Source organism: Lagopus muta, chromosome 4, assembly GCF_023343835.1.
Source record: "Lagopus muta isolate bLagMut1 chromosome 4, bLagMut1 primary, whole genome shotgun sequence".
In the NCBI taxonomy this organism is placed as follows: domain Eukaryota; kingdom Metazoa; phylum Chordata; class Aves; order Galliformes; family Phasianidae; genus Lagopus; species Lagopus muta.
In genome coordinates this window covers 21,188,435-21,215,888 of record NC_064436.1, presented here as the reverse complement: position 1 = coordinate 21,215,888, position 27,454 = coordinate 21,188,435, and the positions used below count along the sequence as shown (strand labels likewise).

General features: G+C 40.5%; 1 protein-coding gene across 4 annotated transcripts in view; it reads left to right on the top strand.

Annotated features, from left to right (window-relative positions):
* Positions 1 to 27,454, top strand: part of TENM3 (teneurin transmembrane protein 3) — a 1,260,835-nt gene that overhangs the window by 859,504 nt on the left and 373,877 nt on the right. For 2 of the 4 annotated variants that reach the window (XM_048943306.1, XM_048943304.1), the window contains exon 1: positions 778 to 977. The exons of the other annotated variants lie outside the window; for them this stretch is intronic. The gene's annotated coding sequence lies outside the window, so the exon portion shown is untranslated. Of the gene's footprint in view, positions 1 to 777; positions 978 to 27,454 lie in introns of those variants that run through there. 4 annotated transcript variants of the gene reach the window in all.

Here is a 27,454-nt window from a genome sequence, read left to right as displayed (position 1 = left end):
GTTCAGGGCGTGGGTTGCCCGAGAGCCTTTGGGGCTCCGCGGCCCCGGCTGAGTTAAGGACTCAGAAAGCTCGGCCCTGCGGGACCGGCGGAACGTGACAAGGGAGAGCAACGGGAACAGGGTACCGGCCTCGGAGAGGTGGGCAGATGCGAGCGCCCGGCGTGAGAAAAGTTACGGGGCCGCTCCGGGCCGGGGGCCGCCGGGCGGATGGGAGGCGAGCGGCTGCAGCTCCGGGCTCCGCCTGGGCCGGGCGTCGTGGGGGCCGGGGCCGCGGCTCTCTTCCCCGGGCCGTGCTTCCACGCGTGCGGACGGGGACACGAGGCGGGCGCGCGCCCGCTGCCTCGGCCTCCGGGAGGGAAGGTGCGATGGAGCCGGGCAAGTTCATCAGCGCCTGCAATCGACGGCCCGCGAGCCGCCCTCACCGGGCCAGGGGGGCGCGAGGAGCCTCTCATCAGTGGCGGGCGGGCGGGCGGCCCCGGGTTTCAATCGCGCCCGGCGTGGGATCGCCCGCCCCCCCCCCAGAGCTCTGCCACGCCGCGAGTGGGTGCGGGCGCGGCTCCGCCCCCGGCCCTCCCCGCCCGGCGCGGCGCCGCGGCCCCTCGCCCTGCCCTCCCGCGGCCCGGCTCCGGCGGGAGGAGGCGGGCGCAGGAGCTCCGCGGGGCGCGCAGGCCCCCGCGGCGGGGGCGCGGGCGGTGACTCGCGGCCCTCCCTCCGGCCGGCCCCCGGCCCTCCCCCCGCCTGCCTCCCTCCGCTCCCGCCCGCCCGGCCTGACAAAGTGCTGCCGAGCGCCGCTCTTCCCCGCGCCGCTGCCCGGGCGCGGAGGCGGCGAGCTCGCGGCGCGCAGGCGGGAAGAGCTGCTCTCTGCTCCGGAGTCGCTCTCGCGCCCGCCGCCCTCGGGCTCGCGACGTGCGCGGACGACGGCGGTTGATGCACCCGTTCGCCGCCGCGGTGAAGGAGGCGCGGCGGAGCGGCCGCAGGTACGGGGGGCAGCGCGGGGCGGGGGTGGCGGGTGCCGGGCGATGGGCTCCGCCGAAGGCGTGGAGGAAAGCCCGGCTCGGGCCCGCCGATCGCGGGGAGAGGGCTGCGCTGCTCCCCGGGCTCCTGAGCTCTCGGGGGGGGCTGAAAGCGGCGGCGCTTCTGGTTGGCGAGAGCGGGGAGAGGTGGGAGGCTCGCCGGGGAAGTTTGCGGCGGGCGGGTAACTTAGTTCCCGCGAGCCGGGCGCGAGTGCGTGGGGCTGCCCGTCCCCGTGCTCCTCTGTGGGCGCTGCGTGCCGGGGCCGCTCTTGCGGGAGCGCTGCGCCTTTGAATGTCTCGGGGAGAGGCGAGTCGCCGTGCGCAGGGAACGCGGGTGTCCGGGGCGGATGAAGCCGCTTCGGGAGGCTCCGGCTGCTCCGGGCTTCTCGGTTTGGTCGTTTTCCCCCAACTTGGAGATACGGAGCGGCGTCGTTGGTGGTGGGGCTTAAAAGTTTTATGTTGCGAAGTTGCTTTAAAGCAAAGTAATGTAGCGAGATAAAACACAGGCGCAGACGCTTTTATGTGCCCGCACGCTGTTAAAAGTTTTAACAGGAGCTATTTCTGTAAGATGTATCGTTCTGGGCTCATCTAAATTTCCAGGCTAAAAATAGTTGTTTGCTTTTTTTTTTTTTTTTTTTTTTTTTTTTTTTTTTTTTTAATAAGGCAACTTTAGCAGCTCTATTTTTATGCTTCCTAAATGTGACGTGCCCTTCCCAGCCAGCCCTCCTGGGTGGATGCCTGTGCAATTCGATGTGGCCGCTACCTGTTCTATTGCATGTATGCCTCCTCTTATGAAGTATTTTGCATCGTTGTGTTGAGGAGTTAAAGGAATATTTCTCTGTCCTAAAACTTAGCAAAGAGCCTAGGAAAGAGCATGCAGAAGTATTGTGCTCCTATGCTCGGTTATGATACAGAAGAGTTAACTGTAAACCACTTAATGATGAAATGATGAAATTTCTGAGATGCCCTTTCCTTCTGGAATAATGTAAGCATTATTCAGAATTATTGGTATCTCCATATCCAGGAGATTGGCTTCAAATTGCATATAAGGGAAGATTTTCATAAAGCGTAATTCTTTCTAATGTAAGAATAGTTAGCAAGAAATGGACCTAAGAAGGTATGAAGGTATATAGAAAATATATCACTTCAATTTCAGGAGAAGATTCTTTTTTACCCAACCCCTTATATTGTAATTCCTGCCTTAAGTGTTTTGGGGATTGCTGGGATATTTTCAATGGTGTGACAGATCAGGGCAGAAGGAAAAACCATCGGCACTGAAGTATTGGGTGTATACCTCTGATTAAAAAGTAGAATCGAATGAGTATGTGAGCAAACATTGACCTGAAAGGCATTGTTTGGTAGGAGAAATACTTGACTGCACTAAGAAGGTTCTTTTCATATTTATTGGAGAGAAAAAAAATCCAGAGTAACATCTCTAATCCAGTTAGCAAGTTAAGACTGGTACTTCAGTCAAATCTCTTTGAGCCAGCAGTAATTATTTTCTGTTCAAATGGAAAAAGGATTTAGTAGTAGAAACTGGATTTAAAGTTGCAAATCAATCCACAAATTAAACCCTCGGTTTTGATACGACCCCACTAAAATATGAAGAAATGCAGTAATAACCAGTGGGAAAGTCTGTTCATTGCTGCCCCTGCGGTCTGCCAGGGTGAAGGCTGAGATCCTGAGCACCTCCAGCCCCAGCTGCACTCAGAGAGGCTGGTGCTGAGCCCCAGGGGTGGCTGCGGGCACTGCTGTCAGCTCCCCTCTGTTTGGGATTAGGCCCAGCAGCACCTTGGAGGAGCAGGTGCTGCTTGTGGGGCCTTAAAAGGGAGCTCCAGAGAGCTGTGTAGGGCTTCAGATTGGGAGCATTCTGTGTTATAGAGTGATGTTGGGTGTGCTGCGCATCGATCCTTGCATTTCTGTTCCAGAACTGAGTGCATGGCGGCGTGCAGAAGGATACACTAAATGCCTAAACAGAATTCTTAACGTATTTTTGCGGGATAATTGTGTTGCATTTCTTGAAGACTTGCAGAGGCGGGTTTGAACTACGGCGCTATGCACTAGAGATTATTAATCTGATTAATCTACGTCACGTTTTTCTTGGTATTACTTATTTATTTTTAAGAATAGCTTTATAATTGCCTCTATTGAGCAAACTCATGCAAACTCTTTGATAGTGGCTCTATTTGAGCAGCTGTTGCAATAACGTTCATTTTAAAACATGAAAACACTCCTGCACGTTGTTGCAGTTGATACTGCACAAAAAATTATCGGGGATAATTTTAGTGCATTCTGTGAGAAGCTTTGGTGTGACTTAATGATCTTCTCGGGATGAAGTAAGTTCTTTTTGTTTGCGCATAATCCCTGTTTGTCTGCTGAGAGTGTCTTGGAATCGAGTGTGTTCACTTAATGATAGCGCAGTACGATTTGCGAAGAGTTGTAGTGTGTGGTGAAATGAGCTCCGAGGTGGGGTATGTACTCCCGCCAGCCAGTTCAGCAATTCAAAAAAGCCAACCAAACACAAAGTGATTTCATTTTCTGAGGTTGCAGAGGCTTTGAAGAGTACTGTTGTGAAAACGTGCGCTTTAACAACCTTTCCTTTTCTTCATTCTAAAGCTGATTAATTGCTGTGTCTTATAAAACCTGATTTATTTGATACTTTTTTCATACCAAGCATTACCATTATGAAGCTCTTCTTATAATTGAGATTAATGTTTCTGAGCAAAGGAGTGGTTTGGAGGGCTGCATTCATTTTGAGTGCTGTTCTAATCAATTTCAGATAGAGCATTTCACAATGTATCAGTCTGCATCCAAACCTGCCTTATTATGTAGAATTAACTTGTTAGTGATTGATAGCAAGCCTGCTCCATCTTTAGGAGTGATTTGTTTCAAAACAAGTGTTATGGCTTCCAGCAGTTTGGGCGCAGGGTCAGTCTGCGGCCTGAATGAAGCTCCGCAGAGCAATTAGGGCCGAGTGATGTGCTTTCCTGGAAACCAGAAGCACACCTACCTCAAGTGGAGCTCCTTCATCTGCTGCATTGGTCTCCGTGTGCAGCCTGGGCTGCTTGCACGCGTGGAGCGTCTCCGTGCAGCGCTGCAGCCAGACAGTGGGTGGATGCTATGTTTCTTTGGAGAATGATTAGCTTCCCTCTTGGAATCAAAACTTAGGAGGTGAGTCCCAGACAGCAAGGTGCGCCTCTACTGCACCTACACCTGCGCCGGTAATGAAAGATTGGTTTATTCTTTTTCTCTCTTTTAAAAGCAGCAGAGATGGTACTTGTTTTGATAATTGCTGGAATATGTGCATGTTCCTCTCTCTTTGCACCTTCTGGTCTCTGCTTCACCACCATTTCATTCTTAACCAATGGTGTATGGCCCCACGTTCCTGATGAGCATAAGGCATGTATATTTAAAGTTTAGGAAAAACTAATTTTTGAATAGGGGGAGGAAAATCCACCCCCCCTCCCCCCCCCCCCCCCTTTTTTTTTTTTTAATTAAAAAAAAAATAATAATTAAAAAAAAAAAAAAGAAAAAAAATGAGTAAAAAAGGAAATGTTTGGGGAGGGGGAAAAAGTGGGAAACCTGTAAAACAGTAAACCTGGTCCTCAAGAGGTTTATGCATGTGCGTATATTACCAGAATAAAGATTTCACTGTAAGTTATAGCTATTTCAGTATTTCATGCTAATTGTATTCATTAGTTTCTATAAGTTTGCATATTGAGTAAATTACATGAGTCTCCTACTTTAAATGTGCTTGTAGACAGTATATGGCAGGTTGTAGCTGGAGCCCTGTGAAGAAATATTTCCAGCCTTACGCAGATTAGATGCTAATAAAATTACTAAATATTTACAAATAGCAATCTCTGAGTTCACCACACCACTTATCTAAGTCTTTTGCTGTGGTAGAGCCGCTGTATCACTACGGTTTCATTTTAAGGCTGTAGCAGAAATAGCTGCTGCTGATTTAATGCGAAGGAAATCTTTAGAACGTATTCCAAGACAAAGATTTTAGCACAGTCTGTATCACAGACATGTCTGCCTTCTTAGGTGCACTTCTGTTTGCGTGGCATTCATCCTACAGTACACTTCTGTTGTAAAACATGTTTTTTGCAAAGATGATGCGGAAGTGATATAAGTAATTTAAGACAAACTGTTCTGTGTGATGCTATGGGTCTTGCAAAGGAGTAGATATGCTTTTCTCATCTAATTCATATCCAGAGTAGAAGTTGAAGGCTAGCTGACCTAATTATTTTAAATTTTGTGTCTTTTATCTAGCACATTTTGGGTTTGTTGATTCCTGATGCGTATGTTTGTGTCTGCAAGAAATTAATTGTAAACATGAGTAGAAAAATAAAAATAGAGGAGGGAAATGCTAAAGTAGAAATTGGAAAATACTTACCAAATTCAGCACCAGTTAATGTACCTCTGAAGTCAGTGAAGTTCCAGGAGTGCTCTGTTCTGCTGGAGCGGGGGACTGAGCTCTCTTTGTGTTAGGATCTCTTCATATAGTGCTTGAATGTTATAGTTGTAGTAGCAACTTTAATTGGGTTTTACGGTAGACATGAATGCAAATGCAGTCTTCACATATGAAAGGAAACAGAACCAGTTTTCAACATAAGAAAAGATGTTAAATTATTTTTGTTAAGTTTGCCATGTTTTGTTTTCTATTTTTCTTAGGGCATTTCTGGTAAATGTTTAAAATAAGAATGTTGTGTTAGCTGTGAATTACAATTGGATATATATGATTGTGTTTTCTGCTGTTGGTTTCTTTTGTTTGTTTGTTTTTGTTGGGCCCCTGTCAAAGCACTAGAATGGCTGCAGAAATTTATAGTGCAAAACATATTTACCAATTTTGTCCATTTACTCTTAAAATAATTTATTTCAAGAGGAAGTACATATTTCTATAAAGGCAGACTATAGTCTTGTGGGGGAAGAAAAGCAAATCAAGTTGTTGTTCCTTTTTTGCCCCCTTGGAGTGTCATGCAAATGTGTATTTTAAGCTTCCCAGTGAAATTACCACTTCAGGAGGGAAAGTTACAATATGCTGCAATGTATATGGTAGTGTTTATCATCCAGACAGAAAGGAAAAGGGATTTTCCTGTCACAAATTTGCCTGAAATTACTTTTAGAGGTCCATTTCCTTTGATACAGAGATGTGAGTTGTTTTTAACAGTTAATACATCTTCCGAGCCTATCAAGTTAAATAGAAAATACTAATGTTTAGCCACAGTTCCCAATTCATACATGACCTCTACAGCTGTATTTTTGCATCTAAATTACAGAAGTGTAAAATGGCAGTTTATAAAATTTAAGATATTACAACTTTAATTTTACCCATGCCAGCATAGAAAAATGTTCAGGAAAATGACAAATATTAATGTAAAATCTCTGTTGATATGAAACCTGAAACGTGTCATATTGAAATCAATACTGCTGTTGGTGTTATTTTCCAAGAATGTGTTGAATTTCTAATAGTGTTTTTGACAGCAGTTAAGCCAAAATACAAAGGAATGAATGTGTTTTATTTCCATACTTGAGTCTTGACAGTTTCTGCTGTCTTAAGAAATCTCCTGCCAATGCTAAAATTGGTGCAATATAGATTTCAAATATTTTTCTTGGCAGGAATTGTAATAGTAACTGTATGTTGGAATTTTTAGAGGGAAGCAAAAAAGAAAATGTAAACAGCACGTCATTTAGCACAATGCAACAATAGTTTCTTCAGTCCTTAAAGCTTTTGGTACGCGTTGTCTGGGTTGTGGCGTGGGTGACTGCAGTGGTTGGAGAAATCATCATCACTAATAAGTGTTACTTTAGATTAGCGAATGAAGGCCTGCAGCGTCCTTCAAAGGCCTCATCCATTCTCATTGTAATTCTTTGATTCGGCCTTTCTATAGAAATCACAGTGAAACTTCATGCTTGTAGTGCCACAGAAGCGGAGTGACCAGAGCTTGTCCTGAGAAGCTTGTCAGATAGTGACAGGAGCAGCAACGCGGCTGTAGCGCAGAAATATCAGATGTTACTTGTCACAGCTTTGCAAATTGTTCATTTAGTTAAATCTCTCTTTCTGGTGGTGTAATGCTTATGAGACTAATGAGTTCTGAGTAGCTTCAGAAAAGTAAACAGTATCACCGTTGTCTAGCAGAAAATCCAAAGCCAAATTGTTTTGCTAATCATTCTCATGCCAGTTCTGCCACTGTCTGTGCGCTGAGAAGGCTGGGGTAGGCGGAGTACTTTTGTTGAATGAATGGCAGCATGTAAATGCGTGAAGCCAGGACATGCCCAGCTAACGCAAAGCTTCAATGGAGACATTGTTATTTACCTTGTAGGTGACCAAGCGCGGGGCCTATACTCGGGGCAGATTTCCCTTTCAATTTCAATTTTCCTTAACTCCTCTGCTCTGTGAACAGTTTACCTCTTCCCTGTTATAAAATATACAGCTAATTGGAAGGGGCTTTTGTGCCCCTGGAAAGCACTGTGGCTCTCAGACGTTTTGTGCTTTCCATTGAAAGGGGAAAACTCCGCCTGTTAGCGATCTTGGCAAGGCAGAAAATAATTCCTGTTGTTAAATCAGTTTTTCCTTGGAAAGACGTCCTTTATTCATACTGAATGCATCAAGTGCTCACTGGCTGCCCAGTTCCCCAAAGGGACAGCCTGGGTTTCTGGGTGGGTAGGCCAAGCTCGGACTTACGCCATGGTGGCTGAGGGGAAGCTGGGTGCTGTGGCTGAGCTGCTGGCACAAAGGGGCTGCTGGTGGTGGGCATTTGGGTGCTGCTTCATTGGAAAGAAAATGTCATCAAAAGCCTGATGCTCAGTCGGCAGCTGCTGAACTCTGCTTGCTTGCTCTTCATCTCATTGCAGAAGACAAATGACTGAGGTTCAACGAAACGCATTTTGGGAGCATGGAGTGTTCGAGCCTATGTTTGAGAAGTGAGAGGGATAGGCTTCCAGACATATCTTTGAATTTCATTTCTTTTCATTCATAGCTCGTTGGAAAATTAAGTCTTTGGGCAAGGGAGTCCTTCAGTACAACGGCTTTCTCTCTTCTATTTTGAGCGTGGTTTGACGCCACTGTTATGTGTTGCATGTATAACTATATAGGTGGTAGCAAGGATTCTTTCATAGCTTTTTATGTCTTGCTATGTGATTGCAGTTGTAATACACAACATTTGTAATTGTTAAATCTTCAGAAGTAGTAATTTAATTTTGATATAAATTGCTGGCAGGTGAAGGAGAAGGTTTCCTGGTGCTTTTATGTATGTGCGTGCACTTGAACGTGTTGACCATTCAGTACAGTTGTTTAACTTGGTAAGCACTACAGACCAAAATTATATTTTATATATGTTATATATGTTATTGGAAGATTTTTTTAAATTATTTCTTTTTCCAGTTTGACAACTGCAGAAACACATTACTTGTGGCTGAGGCCATGATGTTGTGAAATGGCCAACCCCTGAAACTCAAAAGTCTTTGGTGACATTTCCATGAGCGCTGGGAGTAGAAATGTTCCTTGTCTCTCTGAAAGTTTGTAGTTGTTTTCTGTACTATCAGGACCTGAAATAACAACAACCTTTTAACAAAATTCTCATGTTTTTGGCATGTTTTTACCTTTCACATATTTTACCCAGACAGTGAAAGTTAGCAACTTGTCTGAGTATGTGATACCCCAGAGAGTAATAAGTGGTCAGTGAAGCTCGGTTTTCGTTTTTTTCTCAAATGAAGAGTATCTTAGAAGGAAAATGGAATGTCTGCTCCTGCTTTGCATGAAATAGTTGTAAATACATTCAGAAATGTGCAAGTAGCTTAAAAATGTGTAGTTGTTTATTCTTCTGTTAACTTTAGTATCATTCCGTAATTAACTTAGGGTAATGATAAAAAATGTTAACAGTTGTAATGATATGTTTAAGAACAATGCAGTCATTAAATTTAGTAAACTGAGTATGTGGACCTCATAAATAAATGCTGAAATATAATACAAAACTCACCATGACCAAATTAATTAGTATGTTTAATCTAGTGGATTCCAGCTAGGCTGCATAGAATATGGACATGTATTTAATTTCTAAATTTAATATTAGCAGCATAAGTCAACTCTCACTTACTCAGAGCAGAATTAGTAATAGAATAATAGAAATTTAATATCTTCTAGTGTTTTACATCACTTTTTTTTCTAACAAGATGTTTTAACTCCATTAGGCAGAGATTTTAAACACTCACTTATAAAAGACCTGAGGAGTGTTATGATGTTCCCCGCTACCTTCTCCATTATATGTCATCATCAGAAGGTAGAATTCTTCAGGTCCAAAATTACAGTCTCATTCACTCAAAATGACAACACTCATTCAAATTCTTTCAGCAATCTTGTGCAGAGTATTTTGTATTTTCTAACCTGATGGAAACCTTTCTTTGGTTGCTGTGCTGTGGTTGTTATTTGTATCAAGTTCTGTTTATCTGGGGGAGAGTAAATGTCATCTCAATTTTACTTTTGAAAACCTTATTTTTCAAATAAACCTGAAAATGCAATGGTATTTTATTTAAATATTTTTACCAGTGAATAATCCTTTTTTTTTTATTTTTTATTTTTATTTTCTCTCCTTAGATTGAAAATATCATGCTGTTTATTGTGTGAGTTAAAGAGCAACATTTTGCTTTGCGGTGCAGATTTTTTTCAGTTTAGTGTCCTGAATTCTGGACAGAAGTAGGAAAGAGAGTGGTTTTGATGTGTTTGTTATTGAGCCTAATTCTGCAAATCTCCTAAATCTGTTTAGTTAGTAGGCCCAGTGACTTCAATGAGATTGTGTAGTGAATAGGCATTGTGCCTGTGATCAGTGCAGCTTGTTGCTTCCATAGGATATTCTGCTCAAGATGAGGAGGGTTGGGGAATAATCATTGTGATTTTTTTCCTGGGCATGGCTCTGCAGTTTAAGCTAGGGATGTATTCTTGGGACTATTCCCAGCAAGTGCTTTGGTTGTTGCTTCCTAGTTCAGATGTTAAAACTGTTTACCAGCACAGACCTGATTTAATTACCCCTGTTTTGAGCGTGAGTTTGGACAAGATGACCTCCAGAAATCCTTTCCAGACAGCATGAGCCTGTGCTTCTGTGCTTGCTGGCTACACTCTTTGCAGTCTTTCTTGGGGATGCTGGATTTACTAGTTCAGGCGTCACATTGGAGTTCACTGTTGCTGATACTAATTCCGTGATTCCATTTGCGAGAGTAGTTTGGTTTAATGGACTCAGAATCTAAATCATAGTTTTCCTCGTTTAATCAGGTACAATTAACTGATTTATTTATTATTATTATTATTATTTGTAATTTGTCATTCTTTATCCACCTTCCTTATATAAGATCGTTGTAACTCACCGGGTGGATTTCTAAGAACGGGTGAGCCCAGTGAGGACCTCCTGGATTTGAAACTCCGAGGTATTTCAGGAAAAGAGGTATTTCACTTCTAGGCAGTTAGCTTTCTGTCGTATGCAGAAATTGCAAGGACTGCACAAAAATGCCCATTTTTTCAGCTCTTATTTCAAACTCCTGAATCGTTGTTAAATAAGTTGCCCTGTGTTAGGTACTTGATAAAATTATTTCAAATATTATTGAAAACTAGTTTAACTTTAGTATACATGCCTGCTAACTATTGCACGGTGCTAACCTGACAATTTTAGTTGTTTGTATTACATTTTAGATACGCAGTAACAAGCATTACTGTTTATGGGCAGTGTGATGTATGGAATACAGATAAACAGCTTTTATCTGACTTCTTGAGAGTAGATGATTATATCTCAGTATGAGGATCTTGAATCTAGGAAATTTTTTTATGCAGTTTGTTGCTCTTGTTCATTCTGTAATAGGTGACAGTACTACTTCTGCTGTTTTTTTAACATTGACGAAAGGAATAAAAAGGCAAGAGTTAAACAACTAGTTTTTGGATCTTTACGTCAAGCTAGAGAGATGCTGCTTTTATATCACATATAATGCTTAAACTGAAGCTGCAATGTCTCATACACGTTGTATGTAAGAACACTTACAATCTCCATATCAAACTGAAAGCGGACTTGAACGACAGTTAGATGCCCGAGATAGAAAAACAGTGTGGGCTCTAGTTTACTGAACACAAGTAGTTCACCAAAGCTGGAAGAGTTCAGTGCCTTATGAAGCCCTTTTTTCACGGTGCTTGAGTTTCATACCGAGCTAATGAAGGAAAATAAATGAAATAGCCTACAAGGGATCTCCTCTGAGGTGAGGCACCTGAACAGGCTATCTTTGTGAAGGTCATTATGACATGTCATGACCTTCTCTCCCTCGCTTTGAAAGCTGGGCACTTGCTGCAGTAGCTCTGCTCTGTGAGAAGTGCGGGCTTGGTTCCGTGACCTGAGCTTGGCAGCCAGGGTCTCACACGGAATGGCACTGACAGACACAAGAACATCACAAAAGCACAGGGCACTTTAAGGGTTTATTTACCTGGAGCTCAACTGCTTTCAGTTCTGCTTTATTTTTAATGTGACCACTGGAAATCATGTGGTATGTATTTCCAAACTGTCATTTCATGATCAATTTGGAGGCCGAATATTGACTCTGTGTCTAAATGAGATTTTGTTTTTTTATGTTAAGATATGTAATCAGACCATTTAAAATCATTGTTGATTCAAATACACAAAAGAGCTTTCATAGGGTGATTTTTTTTTTAAGCTCTGCCTTAGATTTGTATTTCAGAAAAAATCTTCATATACTATTTCATTATAAACAGATTAACTGACAAGCTCTCTATCTAGTGCTGCTGTGAATATTGTTGCTAAATACAATTTAGAAAATTGGAAAATGTGCAAAAAATTGGGTCAGATGCATTTAGGTATTAACTCTTTTAGCTTACTGATGTCTTCAAAACTGTAGGTAGAAAAAATCTGTAGGGTCTTTTTTTCTCTCATAATATTCCCAGCAAATTTAATATAATTTGTTTCACACTTGCCATGGTTCCCAAAGGCTTGGTCTTGATATTTCTTTGTCCTCTTCTGCAGTGCCACTCTGGTGAGCATTTCACTCAGCCCTGTTACATTTCTCCCTGATGGCTGAAATCCCTTCTGGATACTGCTTTCTCCTACCAGAATATGGGTGATAAGACTTTTGTGTACTTTTGTGTACATGTGCACAAGCTGCTTGGTTCTTAAGCTCTTCATAACTGTCTTAAACAAGGCTTTGGCTTGGTTAACATATTAAGCTTTCACAGGCAGACTGAATTGCCTTTAAAAACAAAGAGCAAGCAGTTACATCTCATACCCTTTACAGCTCGTTCTTCAGCTCCTCTTGTCCTCTCCCTTGTACTATCTCAGCTGTTTGCTTGGCTATGGACTGGTTCAGAACAGCAGTACAGTTGAGAAATGCTAATTCCAAGTCTTTGTTTTTTTCATTTATTTATATTTTGTTAGTGGCAGGCTTATACCAGCTGGCTGACCCTGCTCAGCAGGCAGCCGCAATGTAGTGGTAGGTGCAAGGCAGGAATGTGAGAGGGTAGGACTGCCTCTTCAGTGTCATTTAAAAAAAAAAAAAAAAAAAAAGGTAGCAATGTAGCCCTCTTACTACATTCTCCTGATATAAATTAGAAACACCTATAGGAGAAAGGAAAATTCCTAGCAATGGCTTTGCAACTTTTTCCCTCTCTGTGATCTGCTTTGTTTCAGAGCTGCCATCAGAGCAGAAAACTTTAAGGGCTAGGCGAGAGAAAACGTAAATAAAAGAGAGGAAACTGAAGTACGAGAGTGCCTTTTTTCTTTTTTCTTTCCCAGTAATGGTATGTGTGCATGCATACTGTAGAGCCACATGTTTCTTTTCATATATATCCCTTTTAAAAAAGGGAATGCAATGATACTGAGATTCCCCTGCTCTGTAATTGAATTGCAGTCATTCTCCGGGAGCGTAACCAGCAGCAGAACGGATGTTGCAGCAATCAGCAGTAGTTTAGTGAGAGCATGAGAGGGTTCCTACCCTTATACTTGTATTTTTGTATGCCAATTTTTGTGGATTTGGTTTGTGAGTGTTTGTTTGTTCTGGATTTCTTAAAAAAAACAAAACCTCCTCTCCCTGCCAAAAAAAAAACCCCGAAAACCAAAAAACCAAACAGATGTCAGCAGACAGCATTTGGTAGCACAGTTTCCTCAGAGTCTTTGCTGTTTGTTTAGGGCTGGTTGCAGCAACAGGAGATGCAACAGTTGATGCTAACCACCTATTTCTTGTTATAGACATCAACATGTTAAGGATGTATGGGTGTTTGCGTATTTTAGCCCTACCTTTTATTACTAGCTGATGTGACAGTAGGTAATTCTATATTCAGTGATGGGCTTATTCCTTGCTGCAGCATTCAGGCAAGCACAGCTCAATTCCTGTGGACACAGAAGCACTGATTTCTCCTGTTGTAGTAGTCCTGTTTTCCACAGAGTGCTTAAAGATTGGTTAGCCTGAAGGAGGGCAAAGAAGGGGATGCTTGTTTACAGCCTGGTGTTTAGAGCACACATGCAAGAAGGGGAGAAACTTATATCTTCCTTTAGTCTGCTGGAAGCGTCCTTTTCCTTCATTTCTGTCAGTGCTCTGGTGCTGATGTGAGTACTGGTATGGTTTGGGGAATCAGCCTGAGTCTTTCTTTCTGAAAGACTGTTAGGAGTGCACACACACACACATATTTTTTTTTTTTTTTTAGTAAGTATTTACTAGCTCAGTTTGCAGCCCGTCTCTCAGTTCGCAATACAGTTGCTAGTACTGGTGCGCAGAGGGAAGGAATCAGTAGCCAAGGCTGGGAATAAGAAATCATTGAGAAGGTTGGGGATGCTTTTTAAAGTGATTATAAAGGATTAAAGTGAGCATGAAACTACATCATAAATGCATTTGTAGTAAAAAGCTAGGACAGGTAGAACTTGACTACTTCCTGCTTGTAAGGGGTGCTACCCTCTTCCTGGACTAAATCTGAGCTTAAGTGTATGCAGCCCTTTCTGTGTCTGACTTCTGCCTCTCCCTCTGGAGGAGGTGTTGTTAGTTTGAGCCTTGGCTCAGATCGCAATCCTGGATTACTTAGGGCTTGTTTTGTATGTGCAAAGGAAAAAAAAATAAAAATGAAAATATTTAAAAATGAAATATACTGGATTAAAAAAAAAAAATCCAACATTCATTTCTCATATTGGCAGTGGCATAGTGTTTGCAATGTAATTTAGAACGTTATTCTCATGAGCACAGATGTCCTGGGATTGCTCTTACGACTCTTAAGAACGCTGTGCAGACGTGTGCACTTGTCTTCCCCTGTAAGAGCAGGACAGCTGCTGCTGGGTAACTGTCACTGCAGACACTTTCAGCAGTTCATGAATAAAAGCTGCCAGTGGAGTTTAGTAGGTGTGATAAAACCCATGAAGTTTGCTCTTATTTTACAAATCCGCACACAGAGGCAGTGAAAGATTATTTGCTCATTGTACCACAAGGGCCTATAGAATAGAGCCTTTACTCCTAGTTAGCCTGTATGGAAAGTGGCTTCTATTCTTTATATTCTTATTTTTGCTTTGTCCATTGTGTTGATTAATGCATTAATTTGTCTCTCAGCTTTCTGGCAGTGGTCCAGTATGCTTCTGTGAAAATGACAGTAATGTTGAGCTGTGTTTTCTAGTTGTTTGTCCTCAAATATGGCCACACTTGAAAGCTGAAGATGTTCTTTTCAATGTCTTCTGCCTTTGGTTGAAAATGACCCATCACTGCCGTTTCCTCATTCCTGCATGGTTAAATTTCCTTGTGAAGATTTACTGAGTCTATTTGAAGAACTGAGACACTGAGTAACCACATTATGAATGTTTTTAAGTGACAATTTGAGCATCTCAGAAAGTTTAAAACTATGAGTTATTTTTTGCTGCCATCGGTGAAAACAGTGAATGTTTAGGTGCAGATGTGTGTATGCACGTTGGTAATGTAGACATGACGTTACAATAAGTAAGAGTTCACACAAAGGTGCACAACATCTGCATTCTGAATGTGGATTATTTTGGTTACAGACATTGCTTCTTTTTTAGGTATCTCACCTGATAAAACTGGGAACCAGAGATGGAAAAAAATAGTGGTGGTGAAGGGCGTATGAGAATTGCTCTGTAGCTAATCACTGACTAAGAGTGTCCTGCGATTTGGGAAATAGAAGTCTGTTGTTTTGGTATTATGGAGCTGGTATCAGGCACTTGACTTTGCAGATTTGTATCAATCACAGTGAAGATGGAGATATTCAAGACCCATCTGGACACCTACCTATGCAACCTATTGTAGGCAAGCTGCTTTAGCAGGGGCTTGAGCTTGATCATCTCTTGAGGTACCTTGCAACCCCTGCAATTCTGTGGTTCTGTAAAATGAGTATAAAATTTAACTTTATCCCACCTCTAGAAGTCTAAAAATCTGTATGAACGGGTGTGTGAACACACTTTTGCATGGCTTGTCATCTACTAGTGGTAAGAAATGAATTTTAATTTAAATATTACATTTTCAAAAAATTACTTATCTTTCTGTATTATAAGCTTAACTTTGCATTTGTAGTCAAAACTTCAGAGAATTTTGATGTCTCATAGTAAGCTCCTGGAAAATAGCCAGGATGGTAAAAGGCATCCTCAGTGCTTGGAACATAGAGCCCCTAAGTCCCTGGTGCTTTTTACAGCTACGGACAGTTCACTTTAGCAGGGAGAACACTTTGCGTGTCGCCTTTCCTCCCATTTCAGTTATGCCATGTCCTTGCAGCAACTTGCCTCGGAAAGTAAATTTGGGGAAGTATGACTTGAAGCTGCCTTTAAGGAAGGGAAGCATTTCCCTGCAGTGAGCTGTGAGTCATGAGCTCTGCCTGTTGCTGCGGTCCCCACATTGCTGTACCGATGGTGCCATACCAATGTGTTGTCCTCTAGAAAATGTCAGAAAAGGAAATCTCAGTTCTGAGAGATGTCCTTTGTCTCCTGGTGTCTGCTGGTCACTGGTGAGTTGCAGTAGGTGTCTGTTTCTGACTTGTCCGTAGCGATGGCTTGATTGTTTTGTGGCTCTTTTGGCTTAAATGTTGTAGGCTACTTTGGCTCATTATTATCTTGCTTTAAATCCTTGTTCCTTTTCCCCCTTTTTTTTTTTTCCTCATGTTGTTTTTTGTTTTCTCATTTCCATGTGCACTTTCTGTTTTGAAGAGTCACAGAATGTCTGTGACCGTAGCATTTAGCATTCAGGACTGCTGAAATGTTTAATGCAACTTGTGTTCCTGAAGAGCGTGGGGTGCCTGGCGATCCCACACAGTTCTTACAGCAGTTATTTGTTGTTGGAGGGTTCTCAGTGGGACTCTAAGGCAGGAGGGCCTTGTGATGCTTGCAGGCGGTCCCAGGACTGAGGGAGAAGCATGGTGGATGGAAACAGGGCTAATTGGCCAGCAGGGAGAGGCCTTGCTCCAGGTGTTGGTGCCAAGCAATTCTACCTGATCGGCTTTCAGGCTTTGCCAGCTTTGGAGAGTGGATGATTGTAGCTGCTGACAGCCATGTGAGCGGTAATGATCCAGCCCAGTCCCCAGGATTTTAATGAAATGGGAGAATTTCCTCCTGGGGTGAGGAATTGAGGTGTTAGCTAGCTGGCTGCTACAGTATCTCAGAAGTCTGAAGGTGAGAATATTTGCCAAATTGGTATTGCACACACATGTGAGTGCTTGGCTGTCAGTGCAGGCTGCTGTGTCCTTCTTAAGCAACGAGGGCATTTAGTTGAGCTGTCTGGTGTGAAGGTAGACATATGCCTGTGAGGTCTGTGTCAGGATAACGAGCCCACTTGCACTAATATGTCTTCAGAAGCTGACCTAGTCTGAGCAGTGATGGCAGCGTGACCTTGTGAGCATTCATCTGCTCTAACTTTGATACAGGGGTCATTTGGTGTGCTGCTTTCTTCGTAAATCAGGTTGCCTCTGCCTTCTGCCGAGTCTACACTTTTCTGTTTCAAAATACTTTCTGCAAACATTTTTTTTTTTTAACCTTAGAATTGCAGAAATACAAAAGACACAGGGTTGTACTGGATTGGAAAATAAACAAAGCTAGTGTTCGTAAATAGCCAGCTTATTATGGTCTGTAGAATATTCTGTTACTAAGAAAATATCACTACTTATATAATTGCTTGCATTCTATATGAATAAGCCTATAAATATTTTAAGAGAAAACTAACAATTTTATAGATAAGTGTTCTGCTACTCTGCTATTCCATCTCTCCTCTAAGATCATTACTGTATGTTATAGTTGGGATACAGTATGGCAAATCTGCAAAAGAACTAGAGTTTCAAAGGAGTTAAGGCAAATTCATTTTCTATCATAGTGATTGTACTGCATATAGCATTTTGCCACAGGACAGTCTTCTCCCAGTGCAGGGCACTGAACAGCTTGCATCTGTGGGAATGTGGAGTCAAAATTGATGGAGCAGTCTGTTCCTGCTGATGTTCATTTTGATGCCCTAGAATACTGCTTTTGGCAGTACTGCTGGAGCACACCCTGAATTGATGGGGCAAAGGGAACAGCCTGGATCTTCATGTGTTGAAGTGAGGAAATGAAATCTTCAATCTCATTTAGAATTGGAGCTAAGTGGATTGGTAATGTGTGTGGAACTCAAAAGGGAGAAAGAAATTTTTCCTCCTCCCTGTCAAACAACTTTCTAAAAGGTGTTGGAGTTGCTCAGAGGAGGAGAGAAGCAGACGAGAAGGGTAATTCTTCTTGTGATAGCCAAAATAGAGGAAGTAAGGAAAAGAGAGAAAGCACGAAAGTCTGGTGAAAAAAGCATGTTGAATTTAAAATGTACCTCAGGAAATATTTAAGAGAAACTGCTGTGCATCAGCAAGGAGAAAATATCTCTGATATTATGAAGACCGATGTGCACTCCATGTGATGTGCTGAAATGCTGAATTCTCTAGGGCTGCCTTAATTCATCATCCAGTTTTTGCAAGAGTTCACAAAACTCCCAGGAAGCAAGGAGCCCTGTTGCTCATACAGTGTTTCTTCCCTGTTCTTCACACAGTGGGGCCTATTTCTGCTCTGCTTCAAGCTGCAGAGAAATCTCCTTTTGATGTGGACAATTCAAGGCTGGACACTTCATAAAGAAGAGAAGGTCCTAAATTAGTGTAGATAAAGGCATTACAGTATTACTTACAGATAGATATCTTCTACCAACCTTATTGGGAAGATGTCATGAAATGGTCGGGTCAGGAATGTGGGCATTGAATCTTGCCAACGTGCTCCAAGTGTAGTGTATATCTAAAAGCCACAGTTTTATTGTTTTCTTTAGCCTACGTAAGCAACAGTTTTTCTAAAGATGCTGTATTTAATTCCATCCATTGGGGCAGCTGGAGCTGTTCTCTTTCCTGCAGCGCCACGTAGGTGCTACCAGTAGGTAGGTGGCTGTCGCAGCAAAGTGGAAGGTCTACCTTGTTTTGTGAAACTCTATGGTGGCTTTTTTTAATGATAAGTTATTGCTCCATCAACCGAGTCTCTAACCTGATGACTGAGGAAGAGGGGCTTGCATCAGATTCCTGACATTGACCTTTCTGACTTAGGTAATGATACCAGGAGCCAAAACTCTCATCAGCATGGTTTTTGGCTTCAATAACATGCCCGTGGCATTCAGCAATATATGAGGCCCTGGATATGATAGAAAACTGAACATCTTTCTCTTTCTTTCTAATGCTATTATTGTAGAATTTCTTTTAGGACTGTGTAATATTATCTAAAAAAAATTTTTCTTTAGCCACTTAATAAGCTTTAATATGTCCCTCATAAACATATTATATTTAAAAATGTCCCTAAGTTTTAAAATCCCACCTTTCCATGCTGTTTCTCCAGTGAAAAGCTAAATGCAGCATCCTTGACTTTTTTGTTTATCAATGAACTAATAAGACGTCTTTATTGTGAGAAGTCTCTCACTATCTTACACTGATGTCTGGCTAACAGAGCAGGTTTATTCCACCGGGGGTTAAGAATATTTAATCCTTTAACGCTGACATACACAACACATCGCCATGTCAGCTACAGCTGTTTCCAAACATCAGTAACAAAATTATAGATGGTTTTGAAGCTTCTGCGGTAGAAATGAATACATTTGAGGATTCAACTTGCTGACAGTGTTTATGTAATTTAATCTTGCCATCTGGTAGAAAGTAAACATTTTTTAGGAAATTCAAGTTAAAGGTAGCAAGCCCCTTGTGGTTTCTGGCTGCTGCAAATAGCCCAAGTTTAGCCAAGTTGATGAAAGTCTCCAGTAGGGAGGGGATCGTGGTTTTATTTAAAAGATCGTTATACAACTGCATTGATGCATAAAATTGTTTTAGACCATTTGCTTTATTAACTTCACTGTTTATTCAATAGTTATGTGCCTTTCTTCTGCTCAGAGAAAACCCGCATGCTCTTCAGCGTAATGTAATAAAACACACAGTGCATATGTGTTGCTGAAGCACTTTAAGTGATTGCTTTTCTTCTCTTATTTTTATTCTTTTCCTCCTATTCCTCCTTGTTTTTGTTGTTTTTTTTTTCATTCTACGTGATGATTTCATTCTCAAACAGCTACTTTTTTCCTTTCTTCAGTTGCTTTGTTCTTTCCTGAGCTCATTATTTCTTTTTGCTTTTTAATCTCGGTTTCCTAAAGAAACACAGCGTACCCAATCCTACTGTGTAGGCATCAGTCCCACTGTAATAATTTTGAATGTGTTAGCCAATTTTAAACAACTTTGACAGCCAGAAAAGATTTCAAAGACATTGAGTTCCGATAGCATCTGAGACCAGGTGGCTTTGTAGAAAGGAGACACCTTAACAGCTCCCCATAGCATGAGCTGTATGTAGTGAGAAAAAAAGATAGAAGATGTTTGTAGCAAATCATGATTAATTAACTGTGCTGCTCATTAAATTGCTTAAGTGCTTCCTCTCTCCCCCTGCTATGTTGTTCTACCACTTTGTGTTTGTGCCATCCGATTAGAAGTTACCCAAGGTGAGGGGAAGCAGGATCCTACTGTCACAGCATAAAGCACAGATACGTATGTAAGGCATTTCTGGTAAGAAACTGCTTCCAGAGCTGTGTAAATTGGGAGGGATGGGCAGTGACAGCTGTTTTTATTTGGCTGATAGGGGGCAGAACTGAAGGATATTTCTCCTTCAGTTACGTCTCCTGGATATTTAATTTGCCTTTAGGTTTTGGGCCTTTGAGATTATATTTCTCTTACTCAATTCTGCTTTTAATTCATCAGTGAAATCTTAAATTCTCACGTGAATTGTACTTTAAGGCAACCTTGTAATTGCAGTGTTATAGATCTAAGGGCTTGCAGAAAGATCGGCAAGCACGTGGGCACCTACTGATGCGGAGCCTTTGGCTCCTGGGGCAGGAGGGCAGGAAGCACTGTGCAGCCATGAGAACTTAGCAGAGGTGGCTTGGGAGTGGTGAAAGGAATCCAGAGCTGTTCAGGGCCCCAAAACATGGCTGCAAACCCAGGAGAGAACTGCAGGTGGTTCCTATTTAACTTTTATGTCTGGAGAACCCAGCTGGCTCTTTCAGCCTCCATTTTCTCTGCTGTTGGAGATCATATTCTCACATCCTTCTTGAAATCTAAATCCTGCTTTGCTCTGGCAGTATTGATTTATTTACTTAGGCTTGTGTGGGCATGCTCATGTTCTGCTAAAATTAAAAATACTGTTTCCATGTAAAAGCTGAAAGAGTAGTGGGATTTTAAACTATATTGCTTCATATTCAGTGGAAGCTCTCTGTCTGCATCTTTATAGGTCTGAACAGGCTTTTAAAAAAGAACAGTCTCTAAGCCTTGATAATTGAACCTAAGCTCCCGAGTTGCTTATCTGCCTCCAAAATTTAAACCTGATCCTTGTGAAACTGCTATGAAAATCTGCATGAAAATGAAATAGGATGTGAAAGGGAACTTGCTCATCTAGACTTCTTTCTTAGTAGTAAAAGCAACCACTTCAGGAGCGTAGATCTGATTTATAGCATTTTCATATGGATGGCTTCCCCAGGCTGGCAGTTGGTGACCAAATCATGGCACATTCCGGCATGACCTGAGCATTTGGCTTGTAATAGCGCTGCAGGTTGGTGAGTTCCTAAACGTTCATAGTTTTGCCCTCTGTTATATAAAGACTATGCTTTACTTTCATGCAGTAAAATTTAATTAGTTGTAAGTCAGGTTTTGCTTTAGTTGTAATTAGTTTAGCATATAATTATCATGTCTAATAGCAATTTGAAATCTTCTTGCATCTTGATCTCATTCCATGTTTTAAAGAAAAGAACAACAAAGACGTCCACCTCTTAGATGTATTCAATCAGTAGCTCTAATGTGGTCTTATTGGTCAATTGTATTAAAGACTGTATAAATCTTTAAGTGGCAAAAGTGATGCATTCATTTATGTTTGATTTGTGTTACGTTAAGAAGATATAGAAAAATGTTTTACATGGGACTAGTTTGTATTAGACAATTGGATGAGAAATGAAAAATGCTTTGGGTTTTCTGGGGGATCTTGTAATATTTGCTGTTTGATTCTTAGCTTTTTTTTTCTTTCTTTCTTTTTGCATTTGTATTACAAAATTAATTCTAGAGCTCCAGCTTTCATAATATAACTGGGAAATGTGAACAAGAACAGTAGTCATCAATTTTCAATAAATCATGTAATAAATCTCATAGATAAAAGGTAATAATAACATTTGTATATAGGAAGGTGGCATATCTGAAGAAGTTGCCCTGACAAGGTGCCTTCTGAGAGCTCTTCCTTCGGATTTCCTTGTGGGAGCAAGTGCTATAATAAGAGAGAAATGTAAACAACCTGGCATGATTTTAGCTGTGATGGAGTTATGGGGAGCCATTTTCACTTCCAGTCCAAAGCACCTTACTGTTTTGCAGGCACCACAACTAGCTGCGGTGGAAAATACTACTCGCTAGTAATGTTCTCATTGAAATTTCATTTATATTATCTGTTTTATCTATATTATCTAATATTAAGACCCTTACATTTGCTCTGTAGAAGGGCTCATCTTTTTCTCTCTGATCCTTTCATCAGTTTGTAGGTCAGCCTATTGACTATAATTATGATTAATCAGAGATACCTAATATTTCAAGAAGTGCTAAGTGAACGGTAAAGAGTCTGGTATGGGATGGATATCTGTCTTTCAGAAGCTGTAAGGTCTGATTACAATTAGGAGGAATAAATGACCACAATTAGGGAAAAGGTATTTGATTATTGACAGCTAAAAAGGAATGTGTTCTCTAAGCTCTGCAGGGGTTCTCTCTCCTTTTAGGGAAAGGAATTTTCAGTTCCTTTTCTGCTTTTACCTGTCTTGCGTATGTATAACAGATGTCTGGGTTTTTTTTATATGTATACGCACCAGTTAAATTCAGCAGACACATCATGTCATTCACCTTCTCAGGTTTTCTATTTTAGGAGAATGAGTGAAGTACAGCTCTTAATTCTGCTTCTGTTTTTACAAAGCAATTGCGTTCCTGGTATTGGACATTTTAAGTGTCTTGTAAGACCAGAATATTGGTTTTTATTTGATTTTATATATATATATATATATATATATATAAATATATGTATAAATACTTGAGTATGCAGACATTGCAGGTAATGATGTCACTCAGTGTTATGTATAAATATAACACTTATGGTACATAAATATAGGCATCACACAGAATTAAGAGCTTAACATATAGAACACATTTGTGCAAATAATGCACTTTCAAGTTTCTACACATATCCACTCCTTAACTTCAGTCATACTAAGGCTTCAGTGAGAATACTATTGAAAGCTCTAATAAAATGGTGAATTTATTGGAAAAATAATAGGGAAAGTATAACAGCTCTTGGTATTTTTTATTTTTATTTTTTACTTTTCCAAATGAAGCTAATCAATAAAATATTTTAGTTACCAAAGCAATATTAAAATAGTCTTGTTAATAATAATAATTTTATTTATGTATTTTGCATCTAGGATGCAAAAAACTCTAAACTTTGGTTTAAGGAGGTGCTGTTTTGACATCATGGGTTTTAAAGTCCATTTGAAATCCTAATATAATAATAAAAAAAGGAAGTCAGATGCTTCTGTTATTGATCAAGGCACTGTAGTTAGAAAACAAATGTGGAAATTGCTCAAAATACCCTGCTGTTTTACAACAAAGACTAGTCTAAGCATAAATAAATGGAAATGTTCTGTCTTTAAACTGAAAGGAGTCTAAGAAAAAAACGAACCCATTTCAGTGTGGCAAATTAAGTGTGAATTTCTTTTTGAAATAAATAAGAGAAGTTTTCATTTTTGTTCCCTTAACTGTGTTTTATCCAGACGTATAAATATGGTGTTTAGTACTAAGCAGTTTCAGAAGATCAGAGTCATTGGAGCCAATGTGCGTTTTCTAGGCCACAGCGACTGAGCTGATTGAGAGAAGAGAGAGATGCGGAAATCTAGAATAATAGGAAGTGTGCACATAAACCTGGATTTCAGTAGGATGCTTGGAATTGAAAGAGGGCAAATTCAAGCATCCCCTCCAAACTGAGAAACCTTTTCAGAAGATAATCAGCCAATTATGGCACTGCCTATGGATTATTATTTCTTATAGATCTCTGCAAAAAAAAAAATCATCTCTTCTGTGATAATGCTTTGGACTCAGTATGATTCATATATTTTATGTAGTTGCGAAGGTAAAGTATAGTACACAGGCAATTAAATAGTCATCACACAGAATGAGAATATAGCTGCCCTTTTATGTGTATTGTGGTAGTAGTTAGCAACATTACAGGAAATAAAAGCACTGTTTTGCTGGATGTAGGATAGTACAGAGCTCTACAGCAAAATACCAGGATTTTTTTTTTTTTTTAATGTTTTCTAGAGCACAAATGCAGTGAGTGATTTCTCTTGTTCCATTCTTCAAGTCAACATCAAGATGATCTCAGATCTACTGACTGATTAATTACTGAGCAAGAAATCTTCAGGTTGTTCTAAGTGGCGTCCACATTGGATAAGCAAGTTATTGGTTTGCTGCTCGGTTTAGATGTAGGGTTTTAAGTTGTGATGTTATTTACCTGTATTTTTGCTGCTACCTTTAAGGCATGACAAGTAGGAAAAACATTTCCAGGTCTGCATGAGATTAAGAGAGCGTAGGAGTAGATTGAAGTTTGGTGGCCCCGTTTGAGATGTGTATTTCTATACAAGAGAGGGCAGAACAGCCATAAGAGCAGGTTAGATGAATGGCTAAAAGAAGATGGATTGGGCACCAGGTGGCACCATTTTCCCATAACAGTATAATAGTTGATGGATGGCAAATGCTTCCAGTAGTTCTTATAGGCTTCTAAATGTTTCTTTCTGTTGACATGAGCATCCTCTCCCTGCTGTAATTTCTCACATACTCTTTCTTTGGTTTTGGAGCTGTTGGTTCTGGGTCAGCTCTTTTGGAAGTAGCACAGTGGATGGAGCACGGTTCAGGCACTGCTGCACATGTCTGCTGACCGCTTCCCAGAGATGTTACAGGACAGGACCAAGCATGCAACCATGTATCTGCATCAAGTGTAGAATGTGTAAAGGAGGGTGGGGGCTAAGGGAGGAAACAGCCTTAGGGTGACTGGGAGAAAGGTCAAGAATTTATCAGGCAAGGGCTGATAAGTAATTGAAAATCAGATGTATGGAAGGGAAGTGGAGAAGCATAAGGAGACTAGGCAATGAGGAAAAGAAAATCATGCAAAAAAAGAAACTAAGTGTTCTTTCTTCTCCTGCTTTCTGAGGGATTTTGATTCCTTTAAAAAAAAAAAAAAAAAAAAAAAAAAAATGGAAAGGAGAAGAGAGAAGCATTACAAAGAACAAATGGGCATAAGAGGAGAGAAAGAATTCAAGAGAAAATCAATTTTATCTTATTTCTTTAAGGCGGTTTATGGAGAACCTCTTTTAGCTCTGGTGGGAAATGGCAGAAGAAATATTAGAGGTGTGATGATATTGAAGTTTTACCAGCCATCCAGTGTAGCTTAAGCCTCTGACTGTCAATGGTGATCTAGCAAGAGATTTTGCACTTGTTAGCCAAGTTTGTGCTCGCCTCATTTGCGTGTCCAGTGTTTGAATGGCACAATTTCTTGACATGTTACCAGAGGCTTAGCTACAACAAGACACAGTGACTGTAAGTTTTGAGTTTTGCCTTGGCATCTTCATTCAGAATCTGTGATTAAAATCTTTTTTCCTTCTAGATTGTACTTACTGCTAGATTTTGAAGCTTGTTATACACATTGCTTCAGAAGGCATTTTCTGTCTTTAGGATAGGAAAGTATATTTCAGGATCTGATAACAAAAAATCAACTTTTTCAAGGTTGCTGACCCTGACACTTTCAGACCATCTTGAATTTAGTTAAACTTCATTTCAGGCTGCTTTTATAGACCTTCCCTCCCTCCCTTCCCCCTTGAGTATTCCCTCGGTGGTCTTTCAAAAGCCAGGTGTCTGGGATTGTCTCCAGCCTCCTCTGAAAGCACCCCAGGCATTGGATTAATATGTGAGAGCTGCCTTTTATTTCAGTCTCTCCATTTACATAATGTCTGTTCATTCAAACTCACTTTGAATGTACAGCCAAGTTGAGCCAGAACCTTTGCAGGGCATTAGTTCATAGTATCGTGTTGTTGCATTTATTTTAGTTTATTTTTTATTTTTACTGAATTTAATTTCACCTCTCCAGAGTGAAAACAAAGGGATATTGCATGTCTGGATTTCTGATTCACATGTGCATTTTTAAAGATCTTTGCTGGTCTTTACATGGAAGAGCTGAAGAGAAGTATTTAGAAATGCACTCTTATTTAGTGTGTGACTTCAGATCTAATATTATGGTGACAAATTCATGGTATACAAGTGTCGTGATGGCACACTGCTAGCATCAAAAATATGTTCCAGGATATGCAGAACAGATCTGTCTAGACTGCACAAATGTAGCGCTGTTATACCAGATTCTCACTCTGAAAGCATTGTTCCAGTGAAATGTAACACTTCGGTGGAAGGTAATCATATTTGCTGAAGTGCAGTACTGAATTACTGATATCTCAAGAAACTAAAGTTCTTGTAATCTCCTGTTGAAAGCGTACTGAAATGCAGGTTGTTTTTCATTGCTTTACCTTTTGCTGTTTAGCACTGAGGTGAAAGTCCTGATATTCTCAGAGGTGTTACAGTAGCCCGGTCGCTTAGGATTGCAAGGAACAACTGCAGACAAGAGTGCTTGTTCAAAATGATCATGCTGCTGAATTTGCAAGCAGAAAGTATCGTTAGCGATTGCTTTCATCAGAGGCGATATCCAGCTTCTCTTGCCTGGCCAGCACTTGAGCAGTAATTGGAGAGAGTACTCTTATGAAAATAAAAATGGTTAGGTAAAAGAGCCACAGTTTTGAATACGTTCTCTGTTAGTTATTGATAGAGCTTCATGCGGCATGTTGCTTTGAATGATGCAGCTCACTGGGAACACGTTAGAATTTGTACAAAATTTATTTCATGAACACCAGCAATTCAATGGTCAGCTGATTCAGGGACACAGGCATAACGTTGTTGGCACTGCTTGATTTCCCTAATGAGCAAACGTTTTTTTTTTTTCCTTTACTTTGTTCTGTCTGTAATTCACATCTTCATGGAAACAGACTGAAGTACTATATTAGTAGTGTTGCTATGAGATTATTTTTGCTCTTAGCCTACAGTGCTATTGTTTATAGTCATTTAATGACTTCAAAAGGATAGCAGAACATTCTACCAGCATTTATAAATGTTGATGCATGTGTTATCTGGCTTGAAACTTACAATTTTAGGAATATTTAAATGATGCTGAAGCATGGAGAAGCTTCATTTTTCTGTTGTTCTCTTCTGATCCAAAGTTGCTCATCTTTGTCAGCTTTATTTTTTTTCTCAAAAGATCATTTAAGTTTTTTTTGGGGTTGTTTTTTTTTTTTTTTTTTTTTTTTAACCTTGCACATGCCAATAAAATAAGGTTTCATTAAAAACCACACTTCTTAGATTAAAGTAGATTAGTTATCTACGTTGTAATAAAATCATGAAATATCTAAGCAGTGGAGTTATAATAAAAAGAGCATGAAAATGATTAGATCTAAGAGCTGATCAGGTATATTGTGTGAAAGTTAACCACACAAGATTGCTGCCAGATAGGTTTTGGCATTCTCATATATGTAAGCAGTTAAGCTAAGGAGAAAAAATGGCAAATTTTAACACGTGTTATTAGAAGGTGTAGATATGGAGGAAGTGATTATGAATACAAAGCATGACAGTTGTAAACAGTTTTTTAAAAATCACTACTTACAGGGTGAGTAACAGAATAGCAAGGAAATAACAGTAATAAAAATAAGAAATGATGGATTGGAATAGAAATCTATTTGTACTGTGAAAAAAGAATACTTATTAGACACAAATTCCATAATCTATTGGCGGAATTTTTGCTATA